Source organism: Trachemys scripta, chromosome 6 (genome assembly GCF_013100865.1).
Source record: "Trachemys scripta elegans isolate TJP31775 chromosome 6, CAS_Tse_1.0, whole genome shotgun sequence".
Classification (NCBI taxonomy): Eukaryota; Metazoa; Chordata; order Testudines; family Emydidae; genus Trachemys; species Trachemys scripta.
Genome location: NC_048303.1, coordinates 504,924 through 524,409, shown reverse-complemented (window position 1 = coordinate 524,409; position 19,486 = coordinate 504,924). Strand labels below are relative to the sequence as shown.

General features: G+C 50.7%; 1 protein-coding gene across 1 annotated transcript in view; it reads left to right on the top strand.

Moving 5' to 3' along the window:
* The first annotated feature begins 6,059 nt into the window (after positions 1 to 6,059).
* The window catches only part of LOC117878866 (phospholipid-transporting ATPase ID-like), a 121,313-nt gene continuing 107,886 nt past the window's right edge, over positions 6,060 to 19,486 (top strand). Inside the window, exon 1 of the mRNA XM_034773493.1 lies at positions 6,060 to 6,394. The gene's annotated coding sequence lies outside the window, so the exon portion shown is untranslated. The remainder of the gene's footprint in view (positions 6,395 to 19,486) is intronic.

The following is a 19,486-nucleotide window of genomic DNA, read 5'->3' as shown; positions in this document are numbered from 1 at the left end:
AGTTCCATTCGTGACAATGAAGCTACGCAGATTTATGCCAGATCAGGATTTGGCCCTTCATCTTTTATTCTACAAGAGAGAGACTGACGCCGAAGCAGCCTGCTCTGCGTCTCCTTTGGATGGAACTTTCACTGGAGCTCCCACCAGCTCAGGGAAGACGTTAAAGACCCCAGGGCACTTTCTGTGAGAACGTGGGTTGGTTCTGGCATCCTTTGTCAAATTTCTCCTCCCCCTGAATATAAACATTCAGTGACTGTGGTGCACTGAGCTGTGTGATGTGTTAGCTATAACCCTCCGCCCCAGAACCAGCTGCAGTTTAGTGGCAAAGTAATTCTTGTGTATACCTTTTGTGCAGGGCAGGGATGTCGACCCATATTCACTGCTGCTACTCCAGTTTTACACCATTGTTGCAGTGTGGTGGTCCCAGGCCCTTCGCAGTAGGTATTGGAGTTTGTTTTGTGCAGAATCCCTGAGGCCAGCACGAGGCAGCGAGAATCCTGGGCATCAGTGAGGGCTGTAGTGATGGCCTTGGCCAGATGTGCTGGTCTGAGACTCAGACAATGGCATCTTTTCTTCACTTAAATGTCCTAGTTTTATTTTAACTAGTGGTGAGTGCACTGACAGTTCATCAGCCCGAGGAAGTCAGTTTGTGCAACAAGACATCCGGCATGGCTGAGAACAAATCAGACTAGAATTAAACATGACAGGAAGGCCTTTTAAATTCTAGCCAGGAACAATAGCCGCGTGTCTGTAGAACCAAGTGTCCTGTTGTTCCTTGGTACGTTTGTGGGTATCTAGCATTAAATATCAGGGTGCATCTGCTAGCACATTGCTGAATGGGAGATTTTTAACGTTCTGAAAATGAGTCTGGGGAACTGAATATACGTGGGACTGTCCCCCAGGGATCAGGATCGCACCTTCTAAGACAAAACAATGTTGCCTGTTGAGGATACTCTGCAACCTTCATAATGTAGAGATCTCAGTAACTGATCAAGTTGAATAGTCAGGGTTATGGGTTCTTACGCTCCCCCTAGTTCAACAGAACGCTGCGTCTGGCTCATGTCATGGATGCTGCAGGGTACTTCTCCTCTGTGGGATTTCATCCTTACGTGTGAGCGGTTTGTGTCTTAACCAGCCCGTTTGAATGGGTATTTGTATCTGGCTGCTCCAGCCTTTGTTTAGGCTTGTGCCCACCTTCATCCAAAGTGCTTTCCTTGCTGGGCACTCAAAGGGGGTGGTGTGTGTGTGTGTGTGTTGTAAATTGCTATATATTAATAACTGATAGTGGCACGGCTTTGCAGGGCATGTTCCGGAGGCTAAAATAGGCATGGTTCTTGCCCCAAAGACACTTTTGGAGTTAAAGAGTTGCCTGGTTGGTGGGGCTTTAGAGTTTGTATTTCATAGAATCGGAGGATTAGGAGGGACCGTCACGCTCATCTAATTTAACTCCTTGTCAAGATGTAGGATTTGTTGTGTCTAAACTATCCAAGACAGATGGCTCCAGCCTCTTCTTGAAAACCTTCAGTGAAGGAGATTCCATGACTTCCCTAGGCAGTTTGTCCCATTGTTCTACTGTTCTTACAGGTAGGAGGTGTATCCTGAGATTTAATCAAAATCTGCTGTGCTGTAGTTTGACCCCATTGCCTCTTGTCCTGCTCCCTATGGCAAGAGAGAACAACTTTTCTCCGTCTTTCTTATGGCGGCCTTTCAAGTATTTGAAGATCCATATCATGTCCCTTCTTAATCCCCTCTTTTCCAAACTAAACATACCCAATTCCTTCAGCCTTTGCTCATATGGCTTGAATTCCATCCCTCTGAGCATCCTTGTCACTCGCCTCTCGATCCTTTCCAGTTTCTCTACATCCTTTCTATACAGCAGGGACCAAAACTGGCCACAGTTCTCCAGCTGAGGCCTGACCAGCCCCAAGCAGAGTGGTACCATCACCTCCCGTGACTTGCATGCTTTGCCTCTGTCAATGCACCTACAATTGCATTTGCTTTGTTTTGCAACAGTATTGCATTGTTGACCCATGGTGAGGTTGTGATCCACCACAACTCCCAGATCCTTCTCAGCCGTGCTGCTGCCCAGCCAGTTAACCCCCTCTGGGTTTGTGCATTTGGTTTCTCTTTGTCTTTGTTGAATTTCATTTTGTTGTCTATAGAGTAGTTCTCCACTTTATCAAGATCCCTTTGAATTTTAGTTCTATCCTCCAAAGTGTTTGCAACCTTCCCTCCCTCCTCCTCTCCCCCACCCCCGGCCAGACTTTGTGTCATCTGCAAATTCGATCAGTCAGTGACTCCCACTATTCCCTCTGGGTCAGGGTGACTGTCTGAGCGTAGAACCTCTGTGTTTCCAGAGCACGTTTCCTAACGTGAAATACACGGATGTGTGAAATACTGAAGAACGCACCTGTGCTTTAGCATCGCTCCTTCAATTAGGGAGGCTTTGTCCACCTACTTGGCCCAGCAGGAGGCTGGATCATGGTTTAGTTCTGCACTTGCAGCCATCCGTCATTGTTGTGTGGAGTCCCCTGGTGATAGGGAGCGTAGGGCTATGGCACTGGCAGGACCAGGAGCTCTGAGAAATCTTGTCCGAGGCCCCTGCTGACCTTTTCTCCTGGCAAGTACATTACACCCCAAACACTTACAGCGGCGGGCCCCTAATACAGCAAAATGTTTGTACAGCCGGAACTGAAACTGAACGACCGTGGTCAGTAATCAGCACACCAACGAAGAAACAACATTCAGTGCAGATAAGAAAAATACATCTCTGGCACCATCAGCAGAGCAGAAACCAAAGGCAAAGCCAGGAGTGAGGGAGAGGCCAGATCTGTCAGTTCCCTTCCCTGCAAAATACACTTTTTAATCTCCTCTGCTTGGGAGCTTCTGGAGATAAGGCTAAGAGGAAGTAAAGGGAAAAATGAGCGATGTGGGCGGCTCTAGCAAAATGAGTTTCCATTAAACAGCAGCATTTGTCCTGCCTTTTGCCACCATTATTGCAATTAAAGTGAACCCTTCCTTTTTAACTGCAAACACAGACCTCTTTCTTGCTGCCTCGTTGGCTCTGATAGTCTGAATGGTTTAGTCTCAGATTGCAGTCACGGCTCCACATTTTGAGGCTATTGCTAATTTTAAACTGACTTTATTTTTGGTTGTGATCCCGAAACACTGAAGAAAATAAACAATCGTAATTCTGCAAACTGCTCCAGACTTTCCGTACCAGCATCTTGAGGGCTGATGGCATCATTTTAAGTGTTTACCTCTGGGAGAGTATAGCCTGTTATTGCTAATTTTAACTCGGAATCCAGCAGGGCTGTTGGAACCATTAGTATTTTTCCTTAAAGTGGAAGAGATTACTCGTTTTAAGAACAAGAAATGGAACCGAGGAGAGAACTGGATGTTGACAAGAGAAGAGCTTTGTCTGCTCATTCGACCAGAGCATACGGCATTTGATACGTGATTTCCCAGCTTTTTAAAAGTATTTTCAGGATGCCTTGAGTCAGCCCTTCCTTAGGCAGGAGACTCTGATTCTATTTCAGATACGTATCTGGCTCCCATTACCATAGTAACTAAGCCCCCCCCCCGATCTTTAATGTATTTATCCTGACATACCCCTGCGGGCTCGGGAAGGATCATTATCCCATTTTACAGACAAGGAAACCAAAGCACAAGAGGTGAAGTGACTTGCCCAAGGTGTCTGTCTGCAGCAGAGCTAGGAATGGAATCCAGACATTGGCATTGGGTTGTCTGTTTCCTCCGTTTTAACCAGTTCACGTCATTAGGAACAGAGAGAAGGAATTTTGTTTGTCTGTGATTTTTAACAAGACACTCTCCCTTTCATTCTTCCCTTTCCGCTCACTAACGTTCAGGCAGGCGGTGCCAGCATTTTTAAAGCCTACCGGTGGCTGATCCCTGGCAGTCAAACTCAAAAAGAAGGTGGTGGGAATATCCCGAGAACCAATCGAAACTCCATAAATCAGATGAACTGGTGGAGGCTGCATTACTGAAGTGCTGGGGGTTTCAGGAGAGACGCTGGAGTGTGGCAGTCAGCCATAGAACGTTTTCTAGCTTATGGTTTCATGCTGCCCCCCATCACTCTAGCAGCTGGGCATGTTGAACTGAAACCCCACAACCCCAGCTGAATCTCCCCTTTCCAGACTTCTCCGCATGGAGAGAGCCTTCAACCAGTCTAGTGCCAAAGACTGAAGTGCCAGCAAGACACTCTAGGGCAGAGGTGGGCAAACTACGGCCCGCGGGCCACATCCAGCCCGTCCTACCTGGCCCTTGAGCTCCCGGCTGGGGAGGCTTGCCCCCGGCCCCTCCCTCCCTGTCCCCCTCCGCTGCAGCTATGCCGCCGCTCGGGCAGCGCTCTGGGCAGCGGGGCTGCGAGCTCCTGCAGGGCAGCGCGGCAAGGTGTCTGGCTCTGGCCATGCTGCTCTGAGCGGGGGGTGGGGGAGAGAGGGAAGTCCAGGGGGGCTGTCAGGGGACAGGGAGCAGGGGGTGGTTGGATGGGGCGAAGGTTCAGGGGGAGGCAGTCGGGGAACATGGGGGTTGGATAAGTGTGGGAGTCCCGAGGGGGGGGGGCTGTCAGGGGCTGGGGATGTGGACAGGGCCGGCTCTAGGCACCAGCAAAACAAGCTGGTGCTTGGGGCGGCACCTTTTTAGGGGCGGCATTCTGGCGCGGGCCATGCCGCCCCTAAAAATGTGCCCCGGCCGCCCTAACTCACCTCCGCTGCTGCCGCTCGCACGCCGCTGCTGCTCGCCCTCCCTCCCAGGCTCTCAAACCCGGGAGGGAGGGGGAGATCCCGAGCAGCCGCGGCACGCGAAACAGCTGATTCGCGCACCGCTGCTCCGCCTCCATCCCGGGTTTGAGAGCCTGGGAGGGAGGGGGAGACCCCGAGTGGCCGTGGCGCACGCGCTGCTTCTCCCTCTCCCTCCCTCCCTCCTAGGCTGGAGGGGCAGGGAGGGGGACAAGGAGCAGGGAGTGTTGGATGGGTCGGGAGGTTCTGGGAGGGGCAGTCAGGGGGTGGGAAGTGGGAGAGGGTGGATGGGGGCGGGCCAGGCTGTTTGGGGAGGCACAGCCTTCCCTACCCGCCCCTCCATACAGTTTTGCAACCCTGAGGTGGCCCTCGGGCCAAAAAGTTTGTCCACCCCTGCTCTAGGGTGACCAGATGTTCCGATTTTATAGGAACAGTCCTGATCAGGGGCGGCTCCAGGCACCAGTGCAGGAAGCGCGTGCCTGGGGCGGCAAGCCGCGGGGGGCGGCCTGCCGTCGCTGTGAGGGCAGCAGTCACGCGGCCTTCGGGGGCATGCTTGCGGGAGGTCCACCAGTTCCGCGGTTCCGGTGGCAATTCAGCAGCAGGTACGCCGAAGCCGCGGGACCGGCAGATCACCCGCAGAAAGGCCGCCGAAGCCGCGTGACCGCAGACCGCCCGCAGGCATGCCACCGAAGCCCGCCTGACTGCAGTGCTTGGGGTGGCAAAAAACATAGAGCTGCCCCTGGTCCTGATATCTAGGGTTTTGTCTTATATAGACACCAATTACCCCCCACCCTATGTCCCGATTTTTCACACTTGCTATCTGGTCACCCTAAGACAGTCTGACCTGTGAGTTAATTTTTATTTGCATGATAATAGTGCCCAGAGGCCTCACTCCGGTCCAGGCGCCATTGTGCTGTGTGCTGTCCAGACCTAAACTAAAGACTGGTTCCTGCCCCAGGGGGCTTACCTAAATCTCAGTGGCTCTTTCTTACTAGAATTAGCAAAGATTGTAGTCTCTGGCTTGATGGGGAAGATCTGTTGTTTCACTTCTGAAGTTGTCTATTGAAGTTGTGGCTTGGGAACCAAACCAGAGTCTGCTGAATGCAGAAGGTTGAGCACTGGAATCTCTCTCCTTTGCTGCAACCTGTGGGTACGAGTGAGGTTTTTTCAGGTGGTGTTTCTCTTACAAGAAATACAGAGTCCTGTTTCCGGTGCCAATGGTATTAATCCCTGATGTCACACACGAGTCCAATGATCAATTGGTTTTTATTTACTCAGTGCTACACGGTGCCTGGTTCCACCCACAGACCCAGGAGCCATGCTGTGTGTTTGTCTCTTGTAGCCTTTATTAACTATGCCAAGCGCCACGGGGACTCACTGTAACTTCTGAGCTTGACTAAGTGTCCCATGCAGCACGTCTCAGCACAGTCTCACCTGCAGCTCCTGGAAAGAGCACTTTCCCTGTTGGGCTTTATACCACTGTTGACGAGTTAGAGAGAAGTTTGGCATTCTGACCTATATGTTTATCTAAGGATTTGAAAAAGAAGCCGTAGCGTTTCATGTGGTGCGTAATCACATAGAGCTTTTCTTGGCAAACAACTCCAGATAGAAAAGGAGACACAGAGCACAGCCAGGTGAGTCAATTCTTTTATATGATCTAGAAGAAAAATGTAAATCCTCATGTGAGAAGCCCTGATTTCAAAGCTTTCTAGTCCGGTAATTTCCTCTTCAGAATGCTGGTTTCGTCTGCTTCTGTACATGTGCGATAATGACTGGCATTCTAGCGGCTGTCTTTGACGTTGATTGGCGATAAGTTTCCTGCAGGTAATGGAACCCTATTGTTGCCGTGGTGTTCAGACCAACTTAATGAATTCAGGCCATTCAAGTGGGGCCTGATCCAAAGTCTATTGAAGTCAATGGAAAGGCTCTCACTCATCCTCTCGCCATTTATTTTTTCCCTGCAGAGATTAACTTTTGCTTTCTCTGTGTGCTGAAATCTGAGAGGTCTCTTGCCATCCTCAGCGCCAGCGGCTTCATCTGTATTTTAACAAAGATTTAACTACTGGAACCACTTCACTAGTGATGTGATGGATTCTCCATCAGCTGGAGTCTTTGAATCATGATAGGATGCCTGTGTAAAGATCTGCAGTAACTCAAAAAGAAGTGATGGGCTCGGTGCAGAATTGCTGGATGACATTCTCTGGCCTATAGGAGGTCAGACTAAGTGGCCATAATGGTCCCTTCAGGGCTTAAATTTCCAGGGCAAATCCAGCTGTCCTCATGCAGAAAGAGCTCCTATAAAAGCCAGTGGGAGTTTGGCCTGAGTCAGGCCAGCAGGATTAGCTCCTCTCTGTGCTAGATGCAATAGGTTTCTGCACTAACCCTATAGCACGACTCCACAGAACGTAGGTCAAAGTCTTTCCTCTGAATATTAGATAAGCCCAAGTTACTGATGAAGTTGTGAAAACACCCTGCTGGCCCAGGTTGTGGGGCGTGTGAGTGTGAGAGACAATATTACCTACTTAAAAGCAACCAAAGGATTCATTAAACAGCATAACAGCTTTCGATTAAATCTCAGAAAAAACTTCCAAACTGTAAGAAGAGCAGGACAATGGAACAAACTGCCTCAGGAAGTCGTGGAAGCTCTGTCACTGGAGGTTTTCAAAAGGAGGCTGGAGCCATCTGCCTTGGCTGGTTTAGACACAAGTCCTGCCTCTTGGCAGGGGATTAGACTAGATGACCCTTGCAGTCCCTTCTAACCCTGTGGTTCTATGATTAAATGCTTTGGGGGCTTGTCCCCATAAGGGAAGATGTGTGGCAGGTCACCTGTGACAAGTTTAACTCGCCTCCCCAGGTGGGGAAGATGAAAGCCATGTAATGGAAGACTGGTGTCCCCTATAAGAGCACTGGGAAGCTCAGGAAACTTCAGAGCTTGTAGAGAAGTCCCTGGCCCCAGGGGAGGTTTGGAAGCAGAGCCAGAAGGCTGCGCTTGGGCCGGGTAAAGCCTGGGAGTGGTGGTTGAGTCAGAGGAGAGATGGTGAACAGGGACCCAGCTCCAGGAAGGAGGGCTGGGGAGTCCCTACCAGAGAGAGAGAGAGAGAGAGAGAGACACTGAACTAGACTTGGACCTGGAGGGCCAGTGTGTGTACTGAGGACTGAATAAATTGGACCCCAGAAGGGGAGTGTTTTGAACTGTGATCTGGAGTTTTTGAGGAGTCCAAGGAGCAGAACTGTGGCAGGGTGTCTGCAAAGCGACCTCAGTGCGAGGGGGCGCTTTTGTGGCCGTCACTCTGTTCCAGGGCTTTAAAGAGGTCTCTGCATCTCAGGTCAGAGCAAAATAAGCTGCAGTTCACGAGGACGCCTTGTTGTTGTTTGACGTTCACATTGCACTGGTGCAAACGTAACGCGTTGCTTCCTTTGAAGTGAGGGACTCATTTTTCTTAGGCTACATCTATATTACAGGGGGGAGTCGATTTAAGATATGCAAATTCAGCTACGTGAATAGCATAGCTGAATTCGACGTATCGCAGCCGACTTACCCCGCTGGGAGGACGGTGGCAAAATCGACCTCTGCGGCTTCCCGTCGACGGCGCTTACTCCCACCTCCTCTGGTGGAGTAAGAGCGTCGATTCGGGGATCAATTGTCGCGTCCCAATCGATCCCCGAGAGGTCGATTTCTACCCGCCGATTCAGGCGGGTAGTGTAGACCCAGCCTTACATAGGCAAAAAGATTCTCTGTGGACATGTCTTAGCTTCTGGTATGTGATTTAGTGCATTTTCGCTTTGGTTCTGAGTTATTGGCTTATTTACAACCTACATAGCCTTTGACGTCACCTTTCTGAAGTTAACCGCTTCTCTCTGTGCTGAAAATAGTGAGAAGGAGAAAACGGCGAATCTGGTGTGGTGATAGACACAGTATCAGTCAGTATCAGGCTTGCATCTGAAGAAGTGAGGTTCTTACCCACGAAAGCTTATGCTCCCAGTACTTCTGTTAGTCTCAAAACAGAGACTACTTCTGTTAGTCTCAAAGGTGCCACAGGACCCTCTGTTGCTCTAGTATCAGTCAAATACGCTGCTCCTTGGGAGTGTATCTCTTTGCATGTCAGACGGTAACTGGCTTCCATTATCTGTGAGAAAAGCTAAACAACATCGGACAAAAATAGGTTTCTAGTGCAGACAAGTAAGGGTTCTGTCGTATGCCTTGGGGGAGGGGATGGGTTACGCTCTGCTAGGACGCACTTTCCTGGAAGTCAGTCGGTCCGTGTTTGCTGGGCGGCCTTTCTATTTTTCATTCCACACGCTAGTGAGCCTGATTTAGCGCTCCAGCTTGATTCCATTAAAGTTAGTGACATTTTGCCGTTGACTCCAATGAGAGCAGGATCAGACATGTGCATAGGTCTGAGTCTGGGAGTGACAGTGGTGTAAAACCAGTGTGCAATCATAATCAGGCCCACTAGATATATGAAGGCTGGAGAGCTGAGTGAGATTACAGGCTATCCATGACGGCATAGTCTGTAGCTGCAAGCATTATGAGACACTCAGCGTTAACATCCCCAGCAACCCAAAACCCGGAAACAATTCAATCTACCAAAAAAAAAAAACCAGAACCAGACCCCAGCTGAGACATTTTACCCCAAAAATAGAGGAGATGCAGAGAAGTCCACTAGGTCTTCATGGTTGTCTGTGGAAGGCGCTCTGATGCGAGGGTGATGGGCAGCAATGTAATATCCTACGATAGTTGGTTCAACACTGCAGCTGGGAAGTCCAAGAACAGACAAAGCAGGATGTCTATGTAGTGCACTCGCGTGAGATCCCTTCTGAGCTACCATCACACTCACGTCAGTGGCCCATCGGCTGCTCCATTTGCCTTTCTAGGTCATTTAATGTGTTATACTTGCCTCACATTGTGTCCTTCTGGCTCCATCCTTTGGCCATCCTGAGTTTATTCTGCCTTTTGGAGTTGCAATCAACAACAGCCCAGAGCCACCTGGACTTAGCAAGTAACCAGTGTTAGGCCTTTCAACTTTCCCTTCACTTCCTCTTGGTAACGCTACTGCTTGTTGTTGAAATTGTTACCATTGTCTTCAAGAACTTCGCCACCACTTAGTCCCCCCTGCACCTTGTTTTTCTAAGGCTGTGGACAAGCAGAAGTTAATTTTTCTTATTATCAAAACTACTGCCTCAGCTTTACAAGTTCACAAAAGAGCTGGAGTAGGGTTACTTGAGGGAAAAATGAGTATTCCCTGTGATGCTCTGCAGTAGATTTCCCCCCCCTCCCATAATTGTTCTTTAGCACAGACAAGACTAGAAATATGAACTGAAATGAGACCAAAACAATCAAAACTATAGGGAAAACTGTTGCAGTGGTTAAATGAGCTGGGGAACGAAGCCAGCGAAGTCCGTCACTAAATCTTTCAACTGCTGATTGATGATCACTTGCTGGAAATGTTCTAGAGATGTTACACTCCTGCCACAACAAGCAGCAGCCAGTGAATGGATTAGATGACTTCATGTGGGCCCCTACCAATGTTAACCACTTGGTTTCACTCCCCTTCCATCCTCCGAACCCCCCACAAGCTGTTCTAGACATTCCAAGCAACTTTGAGCTAAAGTTGTATTTCTAAAACCAGCTTCAAAGATGACTCTGGAGCGTTTACACTACAGTAAAGGTTTGCATTGAGCCAGCCCTGCAATGTTGTTTCAGATTGGTTAATACAGCGATGTACCAGTGCAGCCTGTTTACATGGTCATGTCTCTCTGGGATGATTGCATCAGCATGGCTGTGGTCAGCCTGGAAGCTTACATTTCCCATCCCATCCAGAAGAGACTGTGCTGAGGGCAGATTTTTCAATTTTTTCATCTTGATGCACATGGATCTCTATGCAAAACTCCAGTTAATGCTAATGAGAGTTCCGTATGTAAATACCGCACTGTACCTGTGCATGGAGATGAGAATAATAGGTCCTTTGTCCCTGACTTTGGGAGCTAGGAAGATGTGTCTTTTCCCTTAAACACCTTGGGTCTAGAGGACAGAGCATGGTCTAACAGCAAACAAACTATAGTTGCATGAATGCAAAGGTGGCATGCTACTTTGAGAACTGTCTCAGGCCCTGAAACTGCCTGTACACAGCACTGGCTGAGTGCAGTGACTTGTAGCTGATATTTACTGGACAGGTTATTCTGTGCAATTGAAATGAAAACTGTTGCTATACGTGTAGTGAAGTGTCCCCAAGGGAAGCTCCATGGAAGATAATGGACTAGTGCCTACCTATACCCGTGTGAATTTGATGCTTAGTCTTTTCTGTGCCATTTCAGACTCTTGGGTATTAACTCCAGTATCCCTATTCTGGCTCAGCTAGTACCTGATGTTTCAGAGCAAAGTCATGTTAACCCTTCTGGGGGGAGGGATAGCTCAGTGGTTTGAGCATTGGCCTGCTAAACCCAGGGTTGTGAGTTCAATCCTTGAGGGGGGCCATTTAGGGATCTGGGGAAAAATCTGTCTGGGGGTTGGTCCTGCTTTGAGCAGGGGGTTGGACTAGATGATCTCCTGAGGTCCCTTCCAACCCTGATATTCTATGATAATACACCTGGCCAGTTGTGCCATGCTGTATGTGATGGGCATTTCTCACTGACCCTTCTATCCCTCCTCTCTGAGCTTGCAGAACTGGAGATTGTATAGGTCAGGAAGTTACCCAACCACAGGCTTTAAGGCTAGACTAATCCGTCAGTCTGCTTGCATCTCCCAGCGTGAGTGCAGGGGCGGACACTGCTGGACACCTGTGGATAGAATGTCACACTTGCTTAAGGGTGTGTGCTCTTGTCAGCCTCTGGGAACTGAATATGACTAGACAAGCTGCAGAGTTGACCTCTCTGGGGTGTTGCCATTTTATCCCCCTCCAGTAACTGCAGCCTACGGAGGCTATAACATTGACCTCATATACAAGACAATGAATTGCTGCACTCTGTCCCTGAAGAATGTGCATGTCTTTGGCCCAGGGGAAGAGAGGATACAGATGCACTCGCACTTAGTGTGTTTAACGTGGAATTGTGACTAAAGCATTTCTGAGAATAATGTGATCTGTAAAAGGGATCCCCTCTGGGTTCTGTGCGGAGGTTCTCCTGCTAGACACTACTTGAGGGTCAAAGTACTGAATGACAGAAACTGGGAGAGGCCAGGAACTGCCATGAAGACCACGTCCTCCCTCTCCAGACATCTCCACTCTGGCTGACGCTGCCATCAGAAAAGCAATAGAAGCTGCTCTTCTGAAATCCCATGGATCACGCTCATGTTCACAAAGGCTTTGTGCAGGGAACGGCCGGGGCGGAGGAGGTGGAAATGGAACAATGCTACAGTGCAGCCCTTACGAAACTCTTCTTCCAAGCGCTTGTCTAGACCAGTGGGCCTTGCCCCTCCATGACCCTTATTGGGGCAACTTTGGAGCTCTGAGGGCTGATCCACTGGCCGTTCCCTGATCTCCTGGTACTGCTCTCTGACCGCTTTGCTCTACTTGCCGCTGGATGGCGCCGCCTCCTGGATTCGCTTGATCAGGCCAGTGCCCCTTCCAGTGGTTACACCCCGTCAGTTTCTCCCCTGCAGCCCCTCAGGAGCCGCAGTGTCCTCTTCGGGACGCAGCCCTCCGGCCAGGTCACTCCTGTGATTTCCCCTTCTGGGGGAGCGTAACAAGGTTCCCGCTCTCCGGTGGTATCAGGCAGTCGTCTGCTTCACTGCCTCACAGTGCCGCTCCCACAGGGGAGCCTGGGCCCACCCTCTACTCCGGGTTCCGGCCCAGGGACCCTCAACACAGCAGCCAAAGTCCTTTCCCTGCAGAGCTGCTTCCGTACCTCCTGGCCTTCCCCGCTCCTCTGGCCTTCCCCGTCTCTTCCGTCCGTCCTCCCAGGGACTAACTTTAGGGAACTCATCTCTGCAGCCTCCAAACACTCCTCTCTTCCCAGGGAGTGACTGCAGCCTTTCCCACTGCCCCTTCCACTGCCAGCCTCCTGGCTTGTGTAGAAACCCCGCCCGTCCCTCGCAGGTGAGCCTCTATCTGATTAGCTGCCTCCAGCCTAAAGCTCCCCTGCTTGCAGCCAATTAGCTGATTGGGGCCCCCTGGCCTAATCCCGCTCTTGCAGGGCCAGTGCGGAGCGCACACCCCATCAGATGGTCTGGTGCTGATTCCATCTCCACGTCTTGAGGGCTTGCAGAGAACTCTCCATGGTGCCTTAGCGTAGCGCTCTGTGGAGGGTTGCAGCAGGGTTTTCACAGTGCACAGATCTCATGCAGCCTCCTCAGGAAGAACTGCATCCTTACTGCTTTAGACCTGCATTGAGTCTCTGCCACCCAACCCCCCAGACACGTCAGTGTCATAAAGGTACCGTTCTCCCTGCGCACAGGGCCAGCCCATGGCGGGTTGTGCAGACAGCCTAAGTCTAGTGCTGTCTCACTGGACGGGCTGAATGTCCCTTAGATGTGTGCCAGGACTGGGCCACAGTGAGGGAGCTTCTGACTCCTCCAAGACCTTGGCTTGTCTTTGATAAGTCCAGCTGAGGAGGGCGCCTGTGACCGAAGGCTTAAAGGATCCCTGCATACAGCATGTGTGTTAGCTACAGCCATTGCCTTGCAAATATCAGCAGGAAATGTTGTGTAACACACACTTTGAGTGCTTTAATCTCTCTGCACTCTGACAAGCCTGGCTGTTTTCCTAACCTCAACTAGTGATTTTCTAGTCACACTGGCATGATTAGCCTTCCACAAGCCCTCCTGAGTATCTCCCGGAGGCTCACTGAGGATGATCGGGAAATGTGCACTAAACACAGACACATTTTGGGGTTTGCTGCTGCTGCAGGTTGTAATTATTCCCTTTGGGTTTCTCTAGCAGCCCAGGGATGAGCAGCAGTTCATAGTCAAATAAACACACACAGCCTTGGCTTTGACCTCCCTCAACTTCCATTGACTTCAGGGACCAGCAAGGGCACCCAGCACCCTCGTACAGGCCCCGTCTACTTGAGAGAGCATCTCTCCTTTTGATCGGGTCTCCCCCTCATAGCAGTGAGGGGGCTGGTGAGTGTGGGAGACAGAACTTCCCTGGGAGCTGGCCCTCAGCTCACTCACTGCCACAGAATGACCCTGGGCCTCCTTGGGCTCAGAACTAAATGCAAAACTCTGCTCCGCCACAGTAACACCCACTCCCACAGAGACACGATTATCAACAAAGGGAAGGGCCAGAAACTGACCCTGCTCGCTTTTCTACGGGCAGCCAAAGAGAGAGAGATGCCTGGGGAGCTGGCAGTTATGATGGCGACAGGGCCATGTAGCTACCTAGGCAGATAGGACAAAGGTCAATGGAAGGAGGTCACCACGTTCCTGTTGGAAGCGCGATGTGGTTGTGTTGTGGATTTCCTGGTAATGCCATTGGATGATGAGTGGTTGTCATGGGGTGAAGTATCGCTGAGCGGAAGGCAGGGAGCTTACAGAAGGGAGTCTCTGGGTAGTTAAGTTCAGGAAGGCTGTGCCCAGTGCAGAGGATGGCATGGAAGAAGCACAAAGGAGGGTGGCAGGAGGAGGTGGCTAAGAGAGATGGAGAAGGGATGGTCCGAGCACTGAGATGGGGCCAGGGCTCTGCTGTTCAGCTGAGCAATTTCTGCCAACAAAGAGATGGTGAACGCCGCTCTGTGATGTGACGAGGATGAAGACACATCTTCACTCATTGCAATAAATACAGCTAGTGTTACAAGCCATGGGCATAGATCCAGGCTCTGGAAGGCTGCCTGGCCCCCAAATTCCTGAGCTAGGGGGTGCACAGCCCAACTCTAGATCTTCAATTCCCATCACTAATGTTCCTCCTGTACCCAAGGCCAGAGTGTATATTTTACACACACACACACACACACACACACACACACACACACACACACACACACACACACACACGCCAATAAGATGATGTTGCACAATTTATTATGGACTGAAAGGGCCGAGATCAGGGGTGGAGTAGCTGTGGGGGGATGTGGATTACAGGTTGGGACCAAGTTCTGCTCAGTTCCATTGCTGTAAATCCAGAAGAACCCTGCTGAAGTTAATGGAGCCAGGGCTTGGCCCTGAGTGTGCGAGAGGTGTAATGGCACAGTAGCTTGCACTGATCTGGTAGTGTGTGCCCGTAGTGTGGCTTACACAGCTGTGGTATCCTGGGAGGATGTTGAATGGTGCAGTGGGACAGGCCTCCTGTTAGGGGGTGTAGCAGGAAAAGCTGCTTTCTTCCCCGCCGTGTGTAAATTGCACTTGTCCTGAACTCCTGCTGAATCCTAATCCGTGTGAGTCCCATTATTGTCTACACACCCGCTGAACCTGTTTTTTATCAGCGCACACCTGATGTGTAACTTGCATCGCCCTCTTGGAGTCACAGTGGTGGGCGCAGAATAAGAACCTGGATAGATAGATAGATAATTTGGCCCAGAGGCTTCGATGCAAGTTGCACCCAAGAAACCAGTTCGGCAATGGTATGAATCCAGAGCAATTCCTTTGGAATCGTTGGTGTTGGTCTGAATGTCCACCGGTGCCTGTGACCAGACTCTGGATTGTTTGACTGAATTTGGCCAGCCGGGGTGTGTGTGTGGAGTTTCACAGTGGATCTCTTGGGAAAGCAGGAGGTGCTTTGGGATGCACCTCCCACTCTCAAGTCACTCCACAGCATCACCTTCCTGTGCCCTCTTCAGTTACTCCCACAGCAAGTCAGCCGGGGAGGGAGGGTACGGGACAGTAAGGGCAGCTGGGAGAGGATGCACCAGAGGCTTGCACGGGGGTGCCTGCTCAACAGAGCTCCAAGCGCCCATGGCAAGCGGCAGACAGACCTGGCCGTGAACTCCTGACCTGTGAGGGGTGCTGAGTGGCGAGCCCTAGGAAGATTTTTGGGGGGCAGAGCAGGTAAACGAGGGGTGTTGTGGGGAGTGAGGGGCTGGACAGCTGGGGAACCATCCGGGGTTCATTAGGAAAGCTTTAGGCAACATGTGTCTCATGGGTTTTTTGCTCTGTATCACCCCCTGCTGGCTGAGTGTGGCACGGCAGGTGCTCCCTGCCTCAGTTTCCTCTCACCAGGGTTTTCTCTCTCTCTCCCAGCAGGGGTTCGTGTGGCTCAGCCCCCTGGCTGGGTAGCTCTCAGAGTTGACTCCCCTTCTGGGGTAACAAAAGTTGACACCGTTTTTTCACTCTGCTTGGGCTCCTCTTCGGCCCGCTTTCTGGGCTCCCTTTAAATCTTTCTCTGCAGGGACAGGGCACTGATTCCCAGGCCACTTCCCTGCAGTTCTTCCAGGACCTTCCACAGCAGCCCCCCCTTGCTCTCTGAGGTTCCTTCCAAACTGAGTGGGGCCCGGGGGCTGACTGAACAGGGCTGGTGAGCCCCAGACCCCTGGCTCTTAAAGGGGCAGGCCACCCTGTCACAGCCTGTAAAAACTTTTCAGTGTCCTTGGCTTCCTTCAATTAACCTCAAAAATATTGCCCGCTCCTGCTGCCCCAGATGAATTGATTGAGCTAGAGATGAGGCTGCTGGTCAGTGGGGAAATAAGCCCTGCAGCCATTGTTTTGGAAGATGCCTGCAGTGGTCGGGGGCAGCCTAGCTTTGCTGCACATGCTCTAGCTTAGAAATAAGAACGAAATTAATGGAGATATCCCATCCCCTAGAACTGGAAGGGACCTTGAAAGGTCATCGAGTCCAGCCCCCTGCCTTCACTAGCAGGACCAAGTACTGATTTTGCCCCAGATCTCCAAGTGGCCCCCTCAAGGATTGAACTCACAACCCTGGGTTTAGCAGGCCGATGCTCAAACCACTGAGCTATCCCTCCCTCCCGCCTTATTAAGTTAGGCGGCAGGTAAACGCTATTCTGAAACAGATAAGGCCACATGACTGGGTGCTCAGGAGAGACTGGAATGGACGAGACGTATACAGCAAAGCAAAGATCATCAAAGAACCTTTTGAACTATGCAGAGGGTAAATGTTGGTTGCCAAGAACTGAGACGGCAGCTAGATTGGAGTCAGTTCTAGGGGGAGGGCTGACTGGCTGGCTGAAGGGACTGGCAACGGGATGTGGAGTCTCCCACCCGGTGCTTTCTGGTTCAAATCCAGCACAGGTTGAGTTTGACTGGAAATCATTCCCACACTGCCATCCGATGGCTGTTTGGAGCCCAATGAGAAATGAATTGAGGGTGAGATGGTATTCACAAGCCAGGACAGGATGGTCTGCACTGAAATCAGCCCCACCTTAGACTGGAGAGTCAGCTTTCTGGCTGTGGCTGACAATCAGGACAGGATAGAATACAAGGGAGGAGACAGGCCTGGTGGTGGCTACCCTGGCCTGGCGAACTCATTCTTAGAGAGGCTAGAGACTGAACACCCTTCCAGAACAGGAGTCAGGCCCATTGGCAGGGCAGTGGGGGGAACCTACTGCAGTCTGTGTTGCCCTTCTAGGGCTAGACAGCATCAGTCTTCAGAGTTGTCAGTCCAGCACCCGATGCAGTCAGACACCCACAAAAGAGCAAATTAACGTTACTGACCATTGAGAAGAGGTTGCTTGTGGACATAGACATGATGGAAAATCCTGGTGCGAGTGGCCGTGCTGTAACTGAATTGATAACGCTGTGCCATCCCCAGTCCTCCAGACGCTTAGTGTACGTGCTTCGCTTCACTCCCGTGAGCGGCCCCAGTGCAGTCCATGGCGAAAGGGTAATTGAAGAAATAAAGATTAAAAAAATGGATTCCAGTGTGACTGAAAAGCTGGAGAGCAAGCCAGCCCATGTGATCTACGAGGAGAAGTGTGGTCCAAGCCACAAAGGTCAGAGCAGTTTGGGGTTAGATCCACTTCTGTTTAAAAGGAGACAGAAGTAACAAACCTGACAAGGGGGGCGTCGTACGATGTGAGTATAAAGCAGCAGCGAAGAGAAAGTGGGAGACTCGTATAATGAAATGTCATCAGCTAATATTGGTAATATTTAAAAAAAATCTGTGCCCAAGGAGAGAGGGAAACTAAGGCAAAGAGAGAGCAGGAGGCCCATTAAATATGGAGAGGAACCAAAATCTGGTGGACTCAGGAACGGCTGAAATAGCCCTTACGAGTGTAAGGAGAATGAGACCCTTGAGAGAGCGAATGTTGCAGCTGAGCTGGCAGAAACAGGAGAAATGCTCTGTGCTGGGAAGGGGAGAGAATTCCTGGTAAAACTAAACATTTATCAGCAGGAAATCCTGCGTGAGAATGATCCGACTCCCAAGGAGAGCGGTCCTGCCTGCTGTTTCCTAGATTGGCTCTTTGTATTAATTCTCTGCCTTGCGGTATGTGGGAAAAAGATTGAATGAAAGCTGCCCCTCCTGCCCTGACCCTTCTGAAAATAGATGTGTCCTACGAGACTAACCTGGGATCAGCAGTGATAGGCCATGTGCTTCAGAGGTTGCTTGCAGGGGTGGAGAGGTGCTCTGCATGTCCTTTCTGCACCCTGTCCCTCGGTCACCTGTGGAATGGCCCCAGTCCTGCTGCACGCAGCGTCTTCTGTGGCTCTTCCTTTGACTGGAAGATTTGGACCATTTGGATGTGGAAAAATTGGAAAGAGTCCAGCGGAGGGCAACAAAAATGATTAGGGGTCTGGAGCACATGACTTGTGAGGAGAGGCTGAGGGAACTGGGATTGTTTAGTCTCCAGAAGAGAAGAATGAGGGGGGATTTGATAGCAGCCTTCAACTACCTGAAGGGCGGTTCCAAAGAGGATGGAGCTCAGTGGTGGCAGATGACAGAACAAGGAGCAATGGTCTCAAGTTGCAGTGGGGGAGGTCCAGGTTGGATATCAGGAAAAACTATTTCACTAGGAGGGTGGTGAAACACTGGAATGCGTTACCTAGGGAGGTGGTGGAGTCTCCTTCCTTGGAGGTTTTTAAGGCCCGGCTTGACAAAGCCCTGGCTGGGATGATTTAGCTGGGAATTGGTCCTGCTTTGAGCAGGGGGTTGGACTAGATGACCTCTTGAGGTCCCTTCCAACTCTGATATTCTATGATTCTATGACCTAATAAACAAACACCAATTTCATTGCTAGGCTCTTCCAGGAGCAGCCCCTGATCACGCTTGTGCACGTGGCCGAAGAATCCTTTGCTTTCCTACTGCTATTATGAATCAGTTAATTCATGAATGCATTTCCTTTTTGATTAGTATTCCAGCCCCACCCACCACGAGTGAGATACTGGCCACACACAGAGAAGTCATGGTAGCTCCTTCCCCAGAGAACGCCCGGGGTAAGGAGATAGACAGACAGACAGACAAATGGGATGGGGGAGGAGAAGTAACAACATATATAGGCTTTTAATTTTAAATAAATGAGCTTCTCCACAATGCTCCCCATACCTGGCCACTCCGAGTTGGCTCATTTCTTGCAGACATTTGGTAGAATTGGTCTTAAGGAGAGGGCAGTGGCTTCCCAGATGCATTCAGCGAGTGGCTTCCATGTTTAAGGGGCAGCGTGGCAGGAAGGTGACTGTGGGAGACATGGACACATGGAGGTCAAGGCTTGCATCAGTGGTGGAGGGTGAAGTGATGGGAGACAGGTAGACAGAGGCTGCATTGGGAAGGATTTTGGAAGTGAGAACAAGAAACTTTAACTTGATCCCCTGGAGGAGGGGGAACCAGGGGGACAGTCGGAGAGTCTCAGAGGTGCTCTGAGTGACTGGCCAGGAAGATGATCTTGACAGCTGCACTCCATAT